At 38.2% G+C, this 14445-nt stretch overlaps 1 protein-coding gene and 1 long non-coding RNA gene across 6 annotated transcripts in view; both read left to right on the forward strand.

The window, feature by feature from the left end:
* PAK3 (p21 (RAC1) activated kinase 3) overlaps positions 1-14445 on the forward strand; it is a 127949-nt gene that overhangs the window by 73249 nt on the left and 40255 nt on the right. The window lies entirely within an intron of this gene.
* Positions 28-4550, forward strand: LOC129640423 (uncharacterized). Its single transcript, XR_008708790.1, has 2 exons — positions 28-134; positions 4388-4550. It is a non-coding gene; the product is annotated as an uncharacterized LOC129640423 (long non-coding RNA).

The raw sequence follows: 14445 nt of genomic DNA on the forward strand, positions 1-14445 counted from the left end.
CAACTCCTGTATGCCAGGAATCAAGATGGCACCCCAGAGGTCTCCTGACTGAGACCAGGGCTGGGAAGAAAGGGATACAGCTGATGTACCTGCAAAATTGTGCTATCCCCTCAGCTAATGGAGTCTGTTTTCAGGTAAGAGAATGTAGGATTTCTTCAGCCACCTCACTGCTTTTCCTGGGATTCTTAGGTTCAGAAAATTATATATTGTATATAAGTTGGACTATTTTTTGTGATTTTTATATTTTATTTCTTTCTCCCTCTGCCCCGCCCAACTTTTGTACTAACGTGTCTTTTGAAATTGCCAACTTATGTCGGGAAATGAGGGAAAAGATTCATTAGACATTTTGACTAGAGGGTAAGAGGGACATTCGGGGATTGTGCCTGGTGGGAATCAAGGTAAGAAGACCCTAAGAGGAAGGCAGAAACTGAGGGAGAAATATATGGCAGTGTCTTCTTCCAATGGAAACCATAATGGTGATGCATTTGAACTTTCTAGGAGAGTAAAATGTATACCTGTTTGTGTTCTTGCTTCATTCCTCATCATTTCATGTCACTGGTATTCTCACTCGCTCATTAAAAAAAAAAGTTCTGTGGTGTCTAGAGGTCCCCTGAAACTTAACAAGTCAAATAATATTTCTGCCCATTGCTCTAGGACAGTGCTGTCCAGTAGAACTTTCCAGAATGGTAGAGATGGTCTACATCTGCACTGTCCTATGTCATAACCACTAACATTAGGCTGTATAAAAGTGAAAGTCACTCAATCATGCCCAACTCTTTGCAACCCCATGGACTATACAGTCCATGGAATTCCCCAGGCCAGAATGCTGGAGTGGGTAGCCTTTCCCTTCTTCAGGAGATCTTCCCAACCCAGAGATCGAACCCAGGTCTCCCACATTGCAGGTGGATTCTTTGTCAGCTGAGCCACAAGGGAAGCCCAAGAATATTGGAGTGGGTAGCCTATCCCTTCTCCAGCAGATCTTCCCAACCCAGGAATCGAACTGGGGTCTCCTGCGTTGCAGGTGGATTCTTTACCAACTGAGTTATTAGGGAAGCTATGGAGCACTTCAAATGTGTCTAGACTAAATGAGAGCTATTTATTTGCATAAATTTATTTGTTCACGCATTTATTGAATACCAACTATGTGCCAGGCACTATGCTAAGTGCAGGAGAAACAGAGCTTGCTAATGATAGTGTGGGCTCTCAAGGAACTTATAACCTATAGTGATGAATGCTTGAACAGGCTAAATAGGATACCTTGGGTGACATGCCTACTCAATTCACCAAAGTGTAGGGCAGGATTGGCTTCTATAGCCATTATTTCCCACCTGGAGTTTTCCTTCTTAGCTTCCAGTGAACTGGTTGTTTTATTTAAGTTAGGAAGCTATGCCTTCTCAAGTCCATGTATCAATACAAACCTTAACTCACTTTCTTTTTGTCCAAAAGGTTAACACCATAAGGCAGGTTAAAAAACACAATATTATGTACTAAGGGAACTTGGAAGGGAAAAGTTACCTTTTACATTTTATTTTAATTGAATTGGGTCTTTGATGGAGCTAACATTGCAAAATGATACACAATCCATAGAGAAATAGCATTCCAGATCTTTGCTGTCCAGTATGGTAGCCATGTGGCTATTGAGCCCTGGAAATGTACTAGTCCAAATTGAGATATACTGTAATTATAAAATAGACACCTGATTTCAAAAAGTTACTATGAAATAAATGATGCAAAATATCATAGTAATAAGGTTTATATTGATTATATGTTGAATTGATATTTTAATACATGTTAAGTAAAATATGTTATTAATATTAATGTCACCTTTAAGCTTTTTTAAATATAGCTTCCCCCCAAATTTAAAATATGGCACACGTTAATATGTTTAATGGACAACACTGCCCTAGTTGTAGGTTTAAATAGGAGCTTTTTATTTGTTCATAAAGTGTTTTTTTCAGAGTTGTCTTTTGGGGCATGAAAGATGTTATAATTTTGTTTTGATTGTTTATTCTCACTAAGACCCAACGGAGCCAAAAAATCACTGAATTTAGAAAAGAAAAAAGTAAGAGATGGCTTCAAATATCTCCCAGATACCAGGTAATGAAGCAAGACTGATTTCTCCAAGAACAAAAATTAGACTGCCAAGCTATTTTGCATACCAAAGAGATTTCCCCTCCTGGATGATATTTGTGCCTCTAACCTCTGAAGGTGCAAAAGGAGAGTTCTCTATTTCTGCATACCTTTGTAAAGCTTTTGCAATCTAAAATGAAAAATCAAAGCAGAAATCTTGCTTGCCACTGCAGAAAGATTTGTTTTAACATCCCAACAAGTTCATCATTTTCAAGAATGATGAAACTGGCAGATAGTTCACTCACAGACCACATTCAGCTTTTAAATAAGCCCTTAGAGGGTAGGGAGTCATTTTTTTTGGGGGGGGGAGTTCTCAATTTACCTAATTTTATTACAGTTATATTTGATGAGGCTTCATACTCAAAATATTAATTTGCTCTAACCAGCATTATTTTACAGGGAGGAGTTGAATTGGCCCCAAGCTATTTGGTTTTACATTTTCTATTGCCTAAATATTGATGGTTCCCCCAAACCTATCACTTTCTCTGCATTCTTTTTTTTAATTAATTTTAATTTTTAATTGGAGGATAATTGCTTAAGAAAGATGTGTTGGTTTCTGCCATACAACAATGTAAATCAGGCAAATAAGTACACACATATATATGTATGTATCTCCCTTTTCTCATGAGCCTCCCTCCCAGCCTCCCCCCAGGACTCTTTTTGATTTATCCTTTTTATAGCCTTTTATTGTCTAGCACAGTCCTTTTGTACTTAGAAAATCCCCCTAAAACAGTTTTAATCAACAGCCAGAGTTCATTTGGCCAAGCTCAGAGATTTATATAGCTTCCTCTGTCTGCTTTCCCCATTTCTCTTGATCTGTTTTTGCCCCAATAAATATTTGTTGAACTAATAAAAATGTTTGACTTTCTAGCTCTCCCTTTCTTCTGTGCTCTGTCTTTTCCTGAGTATATGCATGTCTTTCTAGCTCCTTCTGTCTCTCTCTTTTTTTCCCAATGTGTCTTCAACTGTTTCTCATAATGACTAGATCAGCCTCACATTCTCCTTGGGCTGTTTGGCTATTTGTGTGTGTCACATGTCTGTCTTTTTTACCCATGTTAGCTTCACCTTCTGCCCATATTCACATACACATCCAACTAAAATGGTCATCATATAAAATCAAGATGTATTTACATAGTATTAAAGATGTAAGCTAGTAACTTAAATCTATTTATTTACTCTAACTCTATCGTTTATATAATAAACTCATTTCTTATTCATTTTTGAGTAGATTTTTGCTCTCTTAATTTGAAAGGGAATGAGCAAAATATTGATTTATTTCTCTCTAGACCAGGAAAAAAACACTTAATTTTCCTTTTACTTAAATTGCTCTCAATGGATTTTCCCATGAAATATTGACCCAAGTTAGATAAACTAGAGTCTACTCTCAATATGTGGGCTTCCTTGGTGGCTTAGTGGTAAAGAATCTGCCTACAACTCAGGAGATGCAGGTTTGATCCCTGGTTAGGAAGATCCCCTGGAGAAGGGAATGGCAACGCACTGCAGTATTCATGCCTGGGAAACCCCACGGGCAGAGGAACCTGGCAGGCTACAGACCATGGTGTCGCAAAGAGTCAAACATGACTGAGAGACTGAACAACAACAGTTATCAATATATAGAGTTTTTATTTTCTTTTCAAACTTATGGAGTTTTGGTTTTTTAAAAAATTGTTTTGCTTTACCTACTATGATGGTGACATTCAAACCTGTGTTAGTAACCATTTGGTGCTAGGAATAATCAGCCCCAGTATTCCATTTTTAGCTCCCTGGAGCACAACAACTTACTATTGGGAGCCAGATTTGAGAGGAACCTCTCCATTAATCACCCTCATCTACTTGGAAAATGAAAATTTTTCCAGTATGGGTTCCTGCTCTCCCAGCATTCAGGCCCGGGGCCAGAGTATTGGACTTCATCTCTCATAAATCAAATTCAGAATTGCATGTTTAATCATCTGAGGCCATAGCTGTGACTTGAAGGCTAAAAATGATATTATTTTATCAGATTTGCTGTGAAAAGTATGCTATAAGTGGCCACCAAATCTAAGTATTTAGAGCAGATGCATGTATAGTTTAAAAGGAAACAGAAAAAAAGAAAACAGGACTGGTACCCCACAAATTATCATTAACTTGACAATATGAGTTTCTCAGAAATATATCTGGTGGAGATTTAAGCATCTTCACTCTCTAGGATAGTTATAGAAAAGAACTTGTTTAATAAATGAGGTAGGGTGAGACACCGAAATTAAATATTGATTTTCAGTCAACAGCTGTCATTGGCTCACCTGTGCAACTCCTGAATAAGCAGTAGCTGTGTAACAGAGGGCTGAATTTGTGAACATGGCAGCTGTCTGAACAGATTTCTCATTAATATATTTGAATTCATTTTAAGGTCTTTCCTTAAATAAGAGTGCACTGAAAATAAACTTTTTTTCTCTTTCAAGTTTCTGTTTGTTTTCTCTTCAACATTTTAATAGAAAAATATTTTTCAGGAAGCAGCTCAGAGGAAATAGTTTGGATCCAGTTTAACAAATAATGTGTTTCATTCAGCAAACTTTTGTCAAGGGTCTACTATGTGGAATGCAGAGTAGTAAAGAACTAGGTTCTAGAAGTCAACAGAGACCTTACTAGCTCTCAGAACATTTAACACAGAGAAATGGAGAGTTGTATTAAGAAATAAGCTGGACCGCCTCACTCCCAGATGCATCTACCTTTTCCCCATCTTTATCCACATACTCTTCTCTTCTTCACTGTCATCTCCCTCACAAATCGCTCTCTGGCTGTTGCGGCCCTAACATCTTTTCTATGTCCTTCTGAATCCTACAGCTTAGATCTGCACGGGCATGTCTACACCACATATATCTTAGCTTGTCTAGACATATAAAATTGGTTGAAATTCTGAAATCCATGGTGAAATAAAGGGAGACTATTTGGAAAGTTTGAAGAGAAAGAAAGCCCAGATTCTGAAGTCAGAAGGCTGTGGGGAGGGTATTTAGTTTAAGCACCAGTTCTCTCAGTCATAGTAGGCAGAATTCACATACCTTATAAGGTTGTGAGAAATGAATGAGAGAAGATATTTAAAGTGCTTTGCACAGTACGTAGCACATAGTGAAGGGCTCCGGAAATGATAGTTATTTTTAGGGGTAAAAGTCACACCCACGGTTAGCAAAATACAGTAATTATTGTAAATAATTACTAAGAGCTATGGGGACAGGGAGAAGGGGACAAATCATTTATAGCCAGGGGACAGGTATAATGAAGAACTCTTCAAGGAGGATGTGATTGAATATTGGGATTTAACAAGTAGAGATTATAGCAAGTTTCAGTTGAAGAAAACCAAGTGAACACCTGCTTCAGACTTTAGGTTTCATTCATTTTGATATCCCTAGGATCTGCAATAATGTCTGGCATAGAGTAAGTATTCAGCAAGTATTGGATGAATGCATACTGAAAAGACTAGAAGAATTAAATCAAGAATTCCAATTCTATAGACAGTCAGAAGTATATTTTGGCAGGGAAGTTAACAGGAAATAATGCTAGAAAGGTTAGTTGGGGCTATGTTATGAAACAAATTGAGAGATATAAGCAATACCATGTTTTTTCTTTGTTTGAGTTTAATTCTTTTAAGTAGGTAATACTTGGACATGATAGAAGATACAGAGGAGTAGACAGTGAAAAGTAAGTGTCCCTCCAACCCTTTCCTCTCAGCCTCTCAGTCATCTTGCATGAAGAAAACTTCCAGAAAGAGGTTTTTTATGATTTCTTTATTTTCACAAAATCTCTGCACACTTACACAAACACATACACATGTGTACATGTGTGCTTATACATATCATATATGCTCAAATATTAGGTGACACTGTTTTTTGACTCACTTGAATACACAGAGTATTAGATATATGAATAAATGGTGAGTATCTACTTATGACGTTTAACTTGTTAATTCACCCTTATTTACATATTTAAAACCACACATTATATAAAATCATGTATAAGTTAGAAGACATTTTTCTACTCTCAACATTTCACAAACAGTATAATTCAAAATCTGCCCATGCATCTTTATTGTTTTTTCTAATCCCGGAGCCCCCTTTTTGAGTCCCCAGCAGTTAGCCAAGTACATCGTCTGACTTCCATCTAAGACCTTTGAGAGGAAATATTTTTGAATCTACATATGATTCTGACCCTGGATATTTTATTCCTAGTTACAATTACCCATTTATATGACATTAAGATGATTGTCTTCTGAATCTATCCTGTAGGTATAGATTTAGACCTTAACAATGTAACTCTATACTATATCACTTTTAAAAATCTCTGTTACGTTTTTCAGACTTACACAAGAGTAGAGGAAATTGTATAGGAATAAGACCTCCCATATTTTTATCATCCAAATTCAATATTTATTATTATTTTTCATATAATCACCATGACATTATAACATGAATAAAAATTTAACATCAAACACCCAGCTGATAATCAAGAGTTGGCCATTTGTCTCAAAAATGCAGTTTTTGTGGAAAGTCCATCTTCACTTATAGAAGTCCACTTTCCTTTATGGAAAGTCCACTTTCACATTCCATAAAAACTGCATTTTTGAGACAAATGGTCAACTCTTGATTATCAACTGGGTGTTTGATGTTAAATTTTTATACATGTTATAATGGCATGGTGATTATATTAAAAATAATAATAAATGTTGAATTTGGGTGATAAGAATATGGGAGGTCCCATACAATTTTTTCTACTCTTGTGTAAATCTGATAAATGTAACAGAAATTTAAGTTGGTTTATTTGTTCACATCAGTATCCAAAAAGATTCACATATCGCATTTGGTTGTGTCTCTTAAATCTCTGTACTCTAAGCAGCAGTACCCAACATTTTTGGCACCAGGGACTGGTTTCATGGAAGATAATTTTTCTACAGACCGATGGTGAGGGGATGGTTTCAGGATGATTCTCATAAGGAGTGCACAACCTAGATCCCTTGTATGCACAGCTCACAGGAAGTTTGCACCCCTGTGAGAATCTAATGGTACCCACTGATCTGACAAGAGGCAGAGCTCGGGTGGTAATGCAAGCGATGGGGAGCAGCTGTAAATACAGATGAAGCTTCACTTGCTCACCTGCCACTAAATGTAATGGGCCCACAACTGGTACCAGTCCATGGCCTAGGTACCCTGCTCTAAAGCATCTTTCTTTTACTGCTGCCATTTACTTACTGAACAAACGCATCAGCATCTTGTAGAGTATGCACTTCATGGATTTGTCTATTGGTTTTATTTGATTCCATTTATCTTGCTTCCATGTTTCTTGTATTTCCTATAAATGGAAGTTAGATCTAGATGCTTAATTAAGCTCAGGTCCAGTTTGGGGTAAGATTTGTCTGTGGTGCTCTGTGTTTTATAGTATATTATATCAAGAGGTACAGTGTCTGATTGTCCCATGTTTCAGTGATGAGTACATCAAAAGACTCACTGGGTGGTTGTCCCCTCCAATGCAAATTTTGTCATCAGCCTTTCATCTAATGGTTTCATCTATTGATGATTATTGCCCCAATCAGTTATTTCATTAGAGGTTACAGAATGGCCATTTTTTAAATTTTATCATTCTGTCTACACTTATTTGTTAAAATACTTATATAAGAACTTTGTCTCTTTAGCTGGGGAGTCTTTGGTTGCCCTGAAATATAGCTCATGCAGGGAAGTCAAGATAAATACTTAATTTTTAAATTGCCATTTTTCAGTATAACATGTTGGTACTCAAGCTACTTCCAAAGGTGTCCAATGAGAGGTATTTTGATTTAAGTAGGAGAGGGAAGTATTCTCTTTTATTTAAAAAAAAATGTTTATAAATTCGTGGGTTTTTTATGTTTTCAGTCTGTTTCAATTCACCTATTACTGTTTTTGATGGTCAAACTGTCCCATCTTTACCTACTGGGAGCCCTTTTCATTGCATTCATTTTGTTTTTTGGTTTATTTTTTTAATTAAAATAATTTATTGGAGTAAAATCATTTTATAATGTTTTGGTTTCTACTATACAGCAAAGTGATTTAGTTATACATATTCATATATCCCCTCTTTCATAGATTTCCTTCCCATTTAAGTTGCATTAAGTTTGGAAATGAGCTTTAAAAAAGTTTGTTTTTATATCTAACACCTGCATTTATGAGGTCATTCCTTAAGATATAATGTACTTACATCCTTTTTTTTCCAATTCTGACAGATACTCTTTATGAGCATCCAAAACTAGCATTGATTGAGAATATTTCCACTTACTGTGTCTCTCCTAAACTGCAGTTTGTGGATAAAAATAAATGGGAATGGAGAATTACTACATTACATAAACGATTTTATAAGGATATGAATATAAGGCCATTCCCTTTTTTTCTGAAGAAAAAATTGGGAGAGAACCCCTTACCTTGTATTTGGGATATATGGTGCATTTCTCTTTGTGTGTGTGCACGTGCAGGCTGTGCATATATTTTTAACAATGTTAACACTGTATATCTCCTTTGTTATCATGTGCCTATGTCTTAGAGATGGCTCCATCTTGGTGCTCCATTCTTTTTAACAGATCCACAGTGTTTTGCTGTTTAGATGTACCAGGCCCAAATTGATAGACATTTAGCTTGTTTCCAATATTTTGCTACTATAAACAAATAAGCCATTTCATACATATGCAAGTTTATCATTAGGATAAAATCCTAAAAGTGGAATTGTTACATTAAAAGATAAGTGTATTTTTCATTTCCAAGTTGCCCTCCATAGAGGTTGTTCCATTTAACACTCCCACCAACAATGTATGAGGGTGCCTGTTTGTCCACACTCTCGCCAACACACCATGTTCAAATATGTGGGGTTTTAGTACAATAATAAAAACTGTCCCCACACTTATTTTCAAAGGAAAAAATGTTTAAGAAAGATATTCTAACAAGAAATTATCTGTCAAAAGAGAAGGCTATCCTGAAGAATCCATTGGCCAATATAATCCATGTTTATATTATACCAGAGTATCTTTGTTGCATGTCGTGTCTCTTCATATATTAGATCAACCATGCAGCTCAATTTGTCAGCAAGTGGCAATGGGAGGATTTCTTGAAATCATTTTCCTCCTATGCATAAAGATGCATATCTGATGCAAAGAAATTTTTGTCTACCTCTGGATCTTTGCCAATCATATCATATGACCAGTTCATCAGTAATTGCAAACAAACATTATTTGGAAGCCCCCCAGTCCCCATCCCTCTAAATTAACTTTAGCTTTAGTGCTTAAGCAAGAAAATATATCACATTAAGTATTTTGCAGACTTATCTCTTCTTATAATTGTAACATGATGTTCCCATATGGAAAACGATTATTTTTGAAACTTGTTTCTTCAAGGACTGGATGAATAACAGCTTGCTTTGCAAATCTGACAAAGCAGTATTCAGCATAGAACTCAGGGATAAGTGCTGAGAATAAAACCTCTGACTTGTTTTTCTTTGTTCAAGAAAGTATTTGCAAGAGCAGAAGTGGTAACTCGAGGGCTTACAGAAGTGATTCTTTGGGTAAGACCACCCGCCCCCAAAGTGTTTGCCTCCTCATGGGATCTATTCGGGACTGTACAAGATAGAACACTGGTATGAGGAACTAAAAAGATGCAGTCTGAGCCTCATAGTAGATTTTGTGATGAAGGGGACTGGAAACACATTAGCATATGTGAAGAACAGTGTTTATGGAGAAATGGAAGATGCTTTTTGCTCTACTTCAGTTCAAATCAGTTCAGTCCCTCAGTCATGTCCGACTCTTTGCAACCCCATGGACTACAGCATGCCAGGCTTCACTGCCCATCACCAATTGCCAGAGCTTACTCAAACTCATGTCCATTGAGTCGGTGATGCCATCCAACCATCTCATCCTCTGTCATCCCCTTCTTTTCCCACCTTCAATCATTCCCAGCATCAGGGTGTTTTCAAAGGAGTCAGTTCTTCGCATCAAGTGGCAAAGGATTGGAGTTTCACCTTCAACATCAGTCCTTCCAATGAATATTCAGGACTGATTTCCTTTAGGATGGACTAGTTGGATCTCCTTGCAGTCCAAGGGACTCTCAAGAGTCTTCTCCAACATCACAGTTCAAAAGCATCAATTCTTTGGTGCTCAGCTTTCTTTATAGTTCAACTCTCACATCCATACATGACTACTGGAAAAACCAAAGCTTTGACTAGACAGACCTTTGTTGGCAAAGTAATGTTTCTGCTTTTTAATATGCTATCTAGGTTGGTCATAGCTTTTCTTCCAAGGAGCAAGCGTCTTTTGATTTCATGGCTGCAGTCACCATCTGCAGTGATTTTGGAGCCCCAAAAAATAAAGTCTGTCACTATTTCCATTGTTTCCCCATCTATTTGCCATGAAGTGATGGGATCTTAGATGCCATGATCTTAGTTTTCTGAATGTTGAGTTTTAAGCCAATGTTTTCACTCTCCTCTTTCACTTTCATCAAGAGGCTCTTTAGTTCTTCTTCAATTTCTGCCATAAGGGTGGTGTCATCTGCATATCTGAGGTTATTGGTATTTCTCCCACCAATCTTGATTCCAGCTTGTGCTTCATGCAGTCCAGCAATTCTCATGATATACTCTGCATATAAGTTAAATAAGCAGGGTGACAATATACAGCCTTGACATATTCTTTTCCCTATTTGGAACCAGTCTGTTGTTCCATGTCTGGTTCTAACCGTTGCTTCTTGACCTGCATACAGATTTCTCAGGAGGCAGGTTAGGTGGTCTGATATTCCCATCTCTTGAAGAATGTTCCACAGTTTGTTGTGATCCACACAGTCAAAGGCTTTGGCATAGTCAATAAAGCAGAAGTAGATGTTTTTCTGGAACTCTCTCACTTTTTTGATGACCCAACAGATTTTGGCAATTTGATCTCTGGTTCCTCTGCCTTTTCTAAATCCAGCTTGAACATCTGGAAGTTCACAGTTTACATATGGTTGAAGCCTGACTTGGAGAATTTTGAACATTTCTTTGCTAGCCTGTGAGATGAGTGCAATTGTGCAGTAGTTTCAGCATTTTTTGGCATTGCCTTTCTTTGGGATTGGAAGGAAAACTGTCCTTTTCCAGTCCTGTGGCCACTGTTGAGTTTTCCAAATTTGCTAGCATATTGAGTGCTGCACTTTCACAGCATCATCTTTTAGGATTCGAAATAGCTCAACTGGAATTCCATCACCTCCACTAGCTTTGTTCATAGTGATACTTCCTAAGGCCCACTTAACTTTGCATTCCAGGATATCTGGCTCTAGTTGAGTGATCACACCATCATGATGATCTGGGTCATGAAGATCTTTTATGTATAGTTCTTCTGTGTATTCTTGCCACCTCTTCTTAATATCTTCTGCTTCTATTAGGTCCATACCATTTGTGTCCTTTTTTGTGCCCATCCTTGCATGAAATGTTCCCATGATATTTCTAATTTTCTTGACGAGATCTCTAGTTTTCCCCATTCTATTGTTTTTCTCTATTTCTTTGCATGGGTCACTGAGGAAGGCTTTCTTATCTCTCCTTGCTATTCTTTGGCACTCTGCATTCAAATGGGTATATCTTTCTTTTTCTCCTTTGCCTTTCACTTCTTTTCTTTTCACAGCTATTTGTAAGGCCTCCTCAGACAACCATTTTGCCTTTTTGCATTTGTTTTTCTTGGGGATGGTCTTGATCCCTGCCTCCTACACAATGTCAGGAACTTCTGTCCATAGTTCATCAGGCACTCTCTCTATCAAATCTATTTCCTTGAATCTTTTTCTCACTTCCACTGTATAATCATAAGGGATTTGATCTAGATCATACTTGAATGGTCTAGTGGTTTTCCCTACCTTCTTCAATTTCAGTCTGAATTTGGCAATAAGGAGTTCATGATCTGAGTCACAGTTAGCTCCAGCTCCTGGTCTTGTTTTTGCTGACTGTATAGTATAGAGCTTCTCCACCTTTGGCTGCAAAGAATATAATCAATCTGATTTCGGTATTGACCATCTGGTGAAGTCCATATGTAGAGTCTTCTCTTGTGTTGTTGGAAGAGGGTGTTTGCTATGACCAGTGCATTTTCTTGGTAAAACTCTATTAGTCTTTGCCCTGCTTCATTCTGTATTCCAAGGCCAAATTCGCCTGTTACTCCAGGTGTTTCTTGACTTCCTACTTTTGGATCCCAGTCCCTTATAATGAAAAGGACATCTTTTTTGGGTGTTAGTTCTAGAATGTCTTGTAGGTCTTTATAGAAACATTCAACTTCAGCTTCTTCAGCATTACTGTTCATGGCATAGACTTGGATTACTGTGATATTGAATGGTTTGTCTTGGAAACAAACAGAGATAATTCTCTCATTTTTTAGATTGCATCCAAGTACTGCATTTTGGACTCTTTTGTTGACTATGATGGCTACTCCATTTCTTCTAAGGGATTCTTGCCCATGGTAGTAGATATAATGGTCATCTGAGTTAAATTCACCCATTCCAGTCCATTTTAGTTCACTGATTCCTAAAATGTTGACCTTCACTCTTGCCATCTCCTGTTGGAGCACTTCTAATTTGCCTTGATTCATGAACTGAACATTCCAGGTTCCTATCCAATATTGCTCTTTACAGCATTGGACTTTACTTCCATCACCAGTCACATCCACAACTGGGTGTTGTTTTTGCTTTGGCTCCATCTCTTCATTCTTTCTGGAGTTATTTCTCCACTGATCTCCAGTAGCATATTGGGCACCTACCCACCTGGGGAGTTCCTTTTTCAGTGTCCTATCTTTTTGCCTTTTCATACTGTTCATGGGGTTCTCAAGAGTACTGAAGTGGTTTGCCATTCCCTTCTGCAGTGGACCACATTTTGTCAGAACTCTCCACCATGACCTGTCCGTCTTGGGTGGCCCTACACAGCATGGCTCATAGTTTCATTGAGTTAGACAAGGCGGTGGTCCATTTGATCAGATTGGTTAGTTTCCTGTGATTGTGGTTTTCACTCTGTCTGCCCTCTGATAGAGAAGGATAAGAGGCTTATGGAAGCTTCCTGATGGGAGAGACTGACTGAGGGGGAAACTGGGTCTTGTTCTGATGGGCGGGACCATGATCAGTAAATCTTTAATCCAATTTTCTGTTGATGGTTGGGGCTGTGTTCCCTCCCTATTATTTGACCTGAGGCCAAACTTTTGTGGAAGTAATAAAAATAATGGCAACCTCCTTCAAAAGGTCCCATGCACGCACTGCTCACTCAGTGCCCCCAACCCTGCAGCAGGCCACTGCCGACCCACACCTCCACCGGAGACTCTTGGACACTCACAGGCAAGTCTAGGTCAGTCTCTTGTGCACTCACTGTTCCTTTCTTCTAGGTCCTGGTGCCCATAAGGTTCTGTTTGTGCCCTCCAAGTGTCTATTTCCCCAGTCCTGTGTAAGTTCTGGCAGCTGTATGTTGGGATTAATGGCGACCTCCTCCAAGAGGGCTTATGCCATACCCAAGTCTGCTGCACCCAGAGCCCCTGCCCCTGTGGCAGTCCACTGCTGACCTGTACATCCACAGGAGACACTCAAATACAGTTCTACTTAATACTCTTAAATGCATTGTGTTGTGTGCTGTCCCTTGTAAAGAATGAGGATGCCACTCAATCAGCCACCATTAGCAGAGGTTGCACTTCAAGTTGTTTTTTTCCAGCCACAGTAATGAGCTTGTATTAAGCCACCTGCCTCCCCTACCTTTTTCCTCTCTAGGCCCTCTTGAAACCAATAGTGCACACTGGCAAACAATTGTTTAGACTTAATGTTGGAGTGAATAGTTGAGAGTTAGCAGGCCTTTCCATGGATTAAGCCTTGTAAATGTGGCCTCATTATCACTGGACTATAACCCACTGAGCTCCCTGGTCCCACACCAATAATATGTTACAACTCTATTTAAAATTAGATGACCATGAATACACTGGGGAAAGTCATGCCCTAGCTAAAGAACAAAAAATTGCCTGTTCCTGTTTATAATCCTAGTAATTAAAGACTATATCGCCTGGCCCTTCACCACATTCTGTATACTTAAAAAGGTACTGAGATAACATGATTTTTGCACAATTTTTTTTTTAACTTAGTGATGAATTTTTGAGTGGCAAATTATAAGAAACTCTGAATCTCTTCTTTTCTGGCAGCATTATTGCCAGTAATGGTAACATTGTTACTGTTCCTGAGCCCTAAAGGACTCTTGTTTAGCCATTGTTTAGTTGGTAAATCGTGTCTGACTCTTGTGAACCTATGGACTGTAACCCACCAGGCTCCTCTGTCCACAGGATTCTCCAGGCAAGAATACTGGAGTGGGTAG

Source organism: Bubalus kerabau, chromosome X, assembly GCF_029407905.1.
Source record: "Bubalus kerabau isolate K-KA32 ecotype Philippines breed swamp buffalo chromosome X, PCC_UOA_SB_1v2, whole genome shotgun sequence".
NCBI lineage: Eukaryota > Metazoa > Chordata > Mammalia > Artiodactyla > Bovidae > Bubalus > Bubalus kerabau.